This window comes from Octodon degus, unplaced genomic scaffold (genome assembly GCF_000260255.1).
Source record: "Octodon degus isolate 3935 unplaced genomic scaffold, OctDeg1.0 scaffold00103, whole genome shotgun sequence".
NCBI classification, from domain to species: domain Eukaryota; kingdom Metazoa; phylum Chordata; class Mammalia; order Rodentia; family Octodontidae; genus Octodon; species Octodon degus.
Genome location: NW_004524679.1, coordinates 11,035,207 through 11,042,250, shown reverse-complemented (window position 1 = coordinate 11,042,250; position 7,044 = coordinate 11,035,207). Strand labels below are relative to the sequence as shown.

At 37.6% G+C, this 7,044-nt stretch overlaps 1 protein-coding gene and 1 pseudogene across 8 annotated transcripts in view; both read right to left on the bottom strand.

Moving 5' to 3' along the window:
- LOC101559585 overlaps nucleotides 1–2,851 on the bottom strand; it is an 11,589-nt pseudogene extending 8,738 nt beyond the window's left edge.
- LOC101568064 (protocadherin-11 X-linked) overlaps nucleotides 1–7,044 on the bottom strand; it is a 1,027,172-nt gene that overhangs the window by 30,474 nt on the left and 989,654 nt on the right. The window lies entirely within an intron of this gene.

Genomic DNA, 7,044 nt, shown 5'->3' with positions numbered 1-7,044 from the left:
TTTGATATTCAGACAGATAGTGAGGTTAAGCTCAATTGCCTATGTTGTAGGGTAATAAAATTAAGCTTCTCTTCTGAAGGGTTAACAACGTAAGTTTGCAGACCAAAAATTAGAGAAAAAGAAGGGTCGAAAGGACAGCCAACATTTTAGCCCTAGCCCTTCAAGGTCAGTGAAGAATCAGGATAGGAGAACCTGTACTGTAACATCATGTAACTCAGTTGTGTCCCAAATTTTCAGATCAAGGAGATTATGGGGCCACAGAGGAAAGTGATCGATGATGTAGAGTGTGCCTAAGGAGAGTCACATGGAGAGGAAACATTCTCTCAGGCTTTCACAGAGAGCCATTGGTCAAACAATGGCCATGACTCATCCACATGGCTGCCACTGACAAAGGATCTACAAACAACAGTACAGGGTTTCAAGTTAAATCCTGAGGGGATTTGACTGACCTTATCAGATAAATGTTACCTTTATTCTTATATAGGTCTTGCTTCTCTTGGTCTTAGCCCTCCAGCAGAAAAATATGAAAAGGAAGTATAAAAAGTAAAGTCATATTAATATGCTGAGCTGTAAAAGGCTCAAGTCAACAACTTCTGACATTGCCAGTCTTATGTAAAATCCACTATATTATGGACTACTGGACTATATTGGAATCTTTTGCTGAATTCACACACCTACAATATTTAAATGACACTGGAATACCCCTCTCTGACAAAACTAAGCAAAAAAGAAAAGTAATACAAATGAATAAGAATGTTGTATCTGCACATTCAAAATAGGGTAGATATGCAGCTACTTTCTCTTGACTCAATGAATAGAAAGATTTGTTCTAATAGTGTTTGTGGACAAGAAACCATGTCTGCCTCTTGTGGCTGGGGAGGTCGCTGAGTAGAATAAGTGGTTCCCTGACAAGTGCAAAGGCCTGAGCTCAATCCTCGATTCCGAAAAAAAAAGTGTGCATCTTGTACAATGAATAAACTCTAAGACAAAAATATGCAAATTATTAATTATTGAAACTGTCCTACTATTGGTTTTGAAATTATCTCATTGCTATTTATTTCTCAATAAAATTATTTTTTTAAATTGGATAATCTGAATGCATTCTTCCAAAAACTATTCTTGAGCTACAGAAGCCCTCCCATAAACTTCAATGATGGGGCAAATGAAGAAATATTTATAAAACATGCTGGTGTCAATTGTAGCAGACATAAGAAAAATGTGATCTTCAGGATAAGCCAGAGCTACATTACCCAAAACAACCAAAAGAAAGTCATTATTAATGTCTCTTTCATGTATTTCATCAACAATTACATGACTAATTCCTCAAACGCCTGCTTCTAATTTTCTTAATAGCACACCTGCCATACAAAACATTATACTGGCATGAGGTTGGAACAGTATAGACTCATATCAAACACTATAGTCACAGATTTTTTCCAGGAACTTCCCCTCTTTCTTATGCAGCTAGCTATGCCACAGAAGCTGCACTGATCCTCCTGGTTTGAGTTACTACAATATTACACTCTGTCGCTCAATCATTCTGGATAAAGTCATCCAGGATAAACTGTGGAACCTGTGTAGTTTTACCACGTCCAGTAGCTCCTCATATAATAATAACTGAATTTTGATTAATTGCTTACAGGATCTCACTTTCAAATTTCTTCACAGACAGTGACTCTCTCTCCTCTAAGACTGCTTGCAAATCTTGATCATGTTCTATCATCAATTCATTTTTAAGATCCATAGTTATTTGTTCTGGAGTAACATAATCCAGGGGCCCTGCACCAATGTTACAACTAGTCCAAGTATTCTAGTTGGATTTTGGAGGTGACCAAGGTACCACACCTATTTGGTTTTTTTGTTGAGATGGTTCAAAATGAGCCAGTTTTCCATTGCTCAATATAACCAGCATACAAGGATCAATAAGTGGAGGGATGATATCAAGATTTAGCCCTTGAATCACATTTATTACCTTACACTCTAAATCTGGAGAGAAGTTAACTCTGTAAGCCTCCACTCTTTCTCATTCTTTCTTCTTTGTAAGTACAGAGTAAGCTTTGATCACTTCAAGATGATATAACTCTCTGACAAGTGACAGAGCATAAGACTGTGCTGCAAGTTTCTTATTTGATTCATGTTCACAAGCAAAAATCCTTCTGCCCAGCTGCTTGAATACAAATGGTCATTTTAGCAATAAATCTCCTGTTATGATCAGGACCAACTTGGGTGCACTCATGTTCCCCTTCTATCTTTTCCTTTTGGAAATACTGGTTCAGATGAGCCTTAGTATTATCTAAGGTTCAGTTTCCAAGAAGGCCAAAATTTAAATCCACTTCTGATTCTAGAGTTGCATCTACTTCTTGTTCCTCCTTTCTTGTGTAGTAGTCCTTCAAATTGGCTCCACCATCCCAGGTGGGTCCAGAGGCACCAAATTCAGGGGATCCAACTACAGAATTATTCTCCCTTGAGAGCCAAATATGATGGAAGAGGTCCTCCCATGGTTGTTAGTAAGCATTCACTGTTTTCTCCAGTGTCAGTACAAGTAGCAGTGGTGGTGGTGGTGTCAGTTGCTTCTATAATTGGGGGTCAGGGTGTGCAGTACTAACAGTGGGACTTCTTCACTCGTGAGCACATTTATTCAAACCAAATAATTAACAAACACCCTGGCAGCATTGCTCTGTGCATTGTTTTTATTAGAAGAATTGCCCATGCCAGTATAATTATAGCCTTCTACAAGAACCTCACACATGAGCTTTTGCTGGTTTTTATTTCCTACTGGTATAAATTCTTAGGATGGAGTAGTCTTCCTTTTGCCACATGAGGCATGTGGAAAATTTTTAATATCAGCCATGATTCATGTGTTTTCTTCAGACTGGTTCCTGCTTCTCCTTGACTGAGAGGACAATCTTCTCTCCACTGTACTTTTGCAGTTCTGGCCTTCTGCAGAGAGAGACTGAAGTTTTATCTATTTTATCTTCCAGAATATTTAATATTTTTGTTTTGATAGTTAAATATTTGATCCATTTCCACTTTAGTAAGGCATGATGAAAGATACAGGTGTTGCTTTAAGCTTTGACATGTAGAAAGCAAATTTTTTCAGCACCATTTATTAAACAAGCTATCTTAATTACACATTAGGTTCTTTGCAGCTTTGTCAAAGATAAAATGGCTAAATGTATCTAAAATATTTTTTGAATCTTTTCATCTATTTCATTAATCTTCAAGTCAGTTTTTTGCCAGTACCATGATGTTTCTATCAAGCACATTGTTAATGTCAAATGAAACATTGTGATGCCTTCCACTTTGCCTTTGTTAAGCAGAATTTCCTTGGCTACTTGAGGTATCTTGTAGGTTAAAGTGAATTTTAGGATCATTGTTTTCTAATTCTGTGACATATGTTGTTCAAACTTTGATCAGAATTGCATTAAATCTGTATAGTAATTTTAGAAACATGGCAAATTTTACTGTATTGGATCTTCCTACTCAAGAACAGAGGGTATATTTCCATTTTCAGTTAACCTGTTCAGTCTCCTTTTTAAAAGTATAGTCATGGGGCCGGGGAGATGACTCAGTAGAATAAGTGCTTCCCTGGCAAGCACAAGGGCCTAAGTTCAATCCCCAGTTCTGCCAAAAAAAAAAAAAAGAAAGAAAGTATATTCATATTCAATGAGTGGTCCTTTTCTTCATTATATTGATTCTTAGATATTTAATTGTTTTTGATGCTATTGTGAAAGTTGCTGTTTACTTAATTCTCTCCCAGTGAGTTTATTTTATTTATTTATTTATTTATTTATTTATTTATTTATTTTGTATTTTTAGGGAAGGGTTTACAGGGTGTTCAGGGTCTCACTACTAGATCAGATTCATAGTGATCCAACTGTTTACAACCTCTAAAGGGCTGGAATTACAGGCGCCAGCCACCATACCCAGTCTCAATTGCTGTCTCAGCATGCACCCCCCCCACCCCCTCACCCGTGGCAGGGCTGGCATGGCAAGTCTGGGGATTGAATTCCTGGCCCCTGTGCCTGCTTGTAGGTGCTTTAATCTGTTGAGCTATTTGGCTGGCCCTTCTAAAGTTGAGAAGGATTTTTTGGGGGGCTGGCTCAGGCTACCTTAAGGATGGGTCTGGTAAGGCATGTGAAGCTTGGGATCAAATCGCCTGCATCTGACTGCGTTTGCATGAGCAGGCACTTAAACAACTTAGCTAACCAGCAGGCACCCACTTTGAGTTTAATTTGTTTTCTTTTTCTAGGTGCTCAAAGTTCAACCGCAAGTTGTTTATTTGAGATTGCTCTGTTTTCCTAAACTGAGAAATCACTACTATGTATTTCCCCCTTACTACTACTTTCATCAAGTCCCATAATTTCTGTAATATTGTTTCAGCATTGCCATTTAATTATAGGTACTGTTTAACTTTTTAAATTTCTTTGTGATGCAGTGGTTGCTCAAGAGTGTGTTGTTTAATATCAGTGTGATTATATGGTTATTCTAGTTTCTTTTGCCTTTGAATTTCATTTCATCACACTAGTATTAGATAATATACATGGGGTAATTTCAGTTTCTTTGTATTTATGTAAGCATGTTTTGTGCACTAGTATATAGCCTATTTTGAAGAATATCTCAGGTACAACAGAGAAGAATGTATACTATGCTGTTGAGGCTTACAACACACTGTCAACATCTACTAAGTTCATTTGTTCATAAGTTTGGCTCAGTTTTGGTATTCCATCATTGACTCTTTTGTGTAGTGGATCTGTCTATTTCTGATAAGGAAGTATTCAGGTTCCCATTATAATTCTGTTAGTGTTTACTTGACTTTGTGTGTCTGTTAATATTTGTTTTGTATACTTGGGTACACTAGTATTTGTTGTTTATATATTTACGATTACTATATCTTCCTTTTGGGTTTTATCCTTTTCAGAAATGTAGTGACCTTCTTTGACTCTATCAGTCTTGGATTGAAAACTCCTTTTTCTAGAAATAGAGTAGCTATCATGAATTTTTCTGGGTTCCTATCACACAGAGTATTGTTTTCCACCTTTTAATTTTCATTCTTTGAATTTGGTTTGAATTAAATGTTTTTTTTTAATTTGTGTATATGGTACAGAGTCTCACTAGGCAGCTTTGACTCATAGCATTTCTCCTGTTTCAGTCTCCCCAGTGCTTGGGTTACAGGTATGTGCCACCATGCCTGGTTTTGGGGGCTGGCTTGGAGGGCTTAGGGTGGGGTTTTCACCACATTCTGTACAATAGATCCAACCCACATCCTTGAGCTTTCTAGGCAGGTGCTTAGAGCACTGAGTTATCACCTCACCCCCTAAATGTTTTTCTTTAAGCAGCATATTGTAACATAACTTCTGATCCATTCTGCTCATATGCTTATTTTATTTAATTAAATTACAAAATTAATATTGATGATTATAATTCATATTTATTGATTTTTTCATGCTAGTTTGTTTTACTCCTGTTGTTCACTCCATTTTTATCTTCTATTTATTTCTTTTCCTTTCCAGGTAGATTCATTTTTCTGGAGTTCTTGGAGATACAGTCTTTGTTATCCCTTTCTAGAATGTCCATGGGAACATTTTGAAGTGCTGGCTTTGTGTTCACATACTTCCTCAGGTGGTCTTTGACATGAAAGTGTTTTATTTATCCATCAGTTTTGAAACACAGTTTTGCAAATTACATCAATCTATATTGGAGGTTGTTTGCTTTTAGGTCTTGAAACACTTCAATGTAAATTCTTTGGAGCACCTTGCTGACCTGCACCCTGTTCATATTCTATCCCTAAAAAAATTACAAATGGAAGAAGCACAGAACAATTTCAGACCATTAGCCTAACTCAAACAAATCCAGGAGACAAGCTCATAGAAGAACATGGAAGTAACCACCTGAAATTTTTGATATGATAGCAACTGAATTAAAGAAACAATTCCATCAGGCTATGGAGGAAATCAGATGAGAAATAATCTCTCATGTGCTACATCATGTTCCAATGATTTGTTATACTGTGTAGCTCATAACAGTAAGAGCCTTCCTGCCAGAATTTTCTGAGTGCAGTGGCCCCTACTCACTCTAAAGACTGTCAGGGAGACTTGACAGCCCTAGCCCCACCACCCCCAGGATTCCTGCCATAGTTTGCTGAGTCTGGCCACTCTTGCTCAACCTAAAGATTGCCAGAGAGACCTAGTGGCTAGCCCCCACACCCTCAGCATTCGCGACAGTGTTTGCTGACTCTAGCTACCCTTCCTCACCCTGAAGACTGTCAAAGAAACTCAGCAGCCCCGGCCCTGCCCCTCCAGCCTTCCCACCAGAGGTTGCAGAGTTCTGCCATCTCTGCTTACCCTGAAGACCACCAGGAATACATGGGAATCACAGTGACCTGCAGGAACCTTGCAGAGAGCATTACCTTGCACCAATCAACCATCAAGAGTCTTGTAAATCTTTGGCCTACACTTATCATCATCAAAACATTCTTGAACTGCAGCCTTTCCCTTTCTCCTTAATGAGGTAGAAACTGCACTGAACTACACACAGCGGGAGCTTTGGTGACTCTACCATGCCTTCCCACTCTCTGGATAGTCTTGCTGAACTGTACCCTGCCTATCTACCATGGGCAAAAAATGACAAAAGAAAGCAGAAAAAGGCAATCTCAGACATCTAACCCACCCAAATAAAGTGTTGGAGAAAATGTCATAGAAGAACTTGGAAAAGACACAACTGAAATTTCTGAGATCATAGCAACTGAAGTAAAGAAACAACTCCATCAGGCTATGGAGGAAATCAGGCTGAAAATAATCTCTCAGGTACTCCATCCTTTTCCTATTATTTGCTATGCCATGTAGCTCATAATAATAATTTTACAGTACTCTCAAATTTTTACTTTGACAATTAAGATTTTCTTTTTTTCTCTACACTTATCTATAACTAATTGATGAAGAAAATGTCTTACAATTGCATATAGATATATGTGAATTTATAAGCAAGTTTTAATAGTAAGTTAGCTGAACATACTGATTTTTTCTGTTATATAATCTTTTTTCT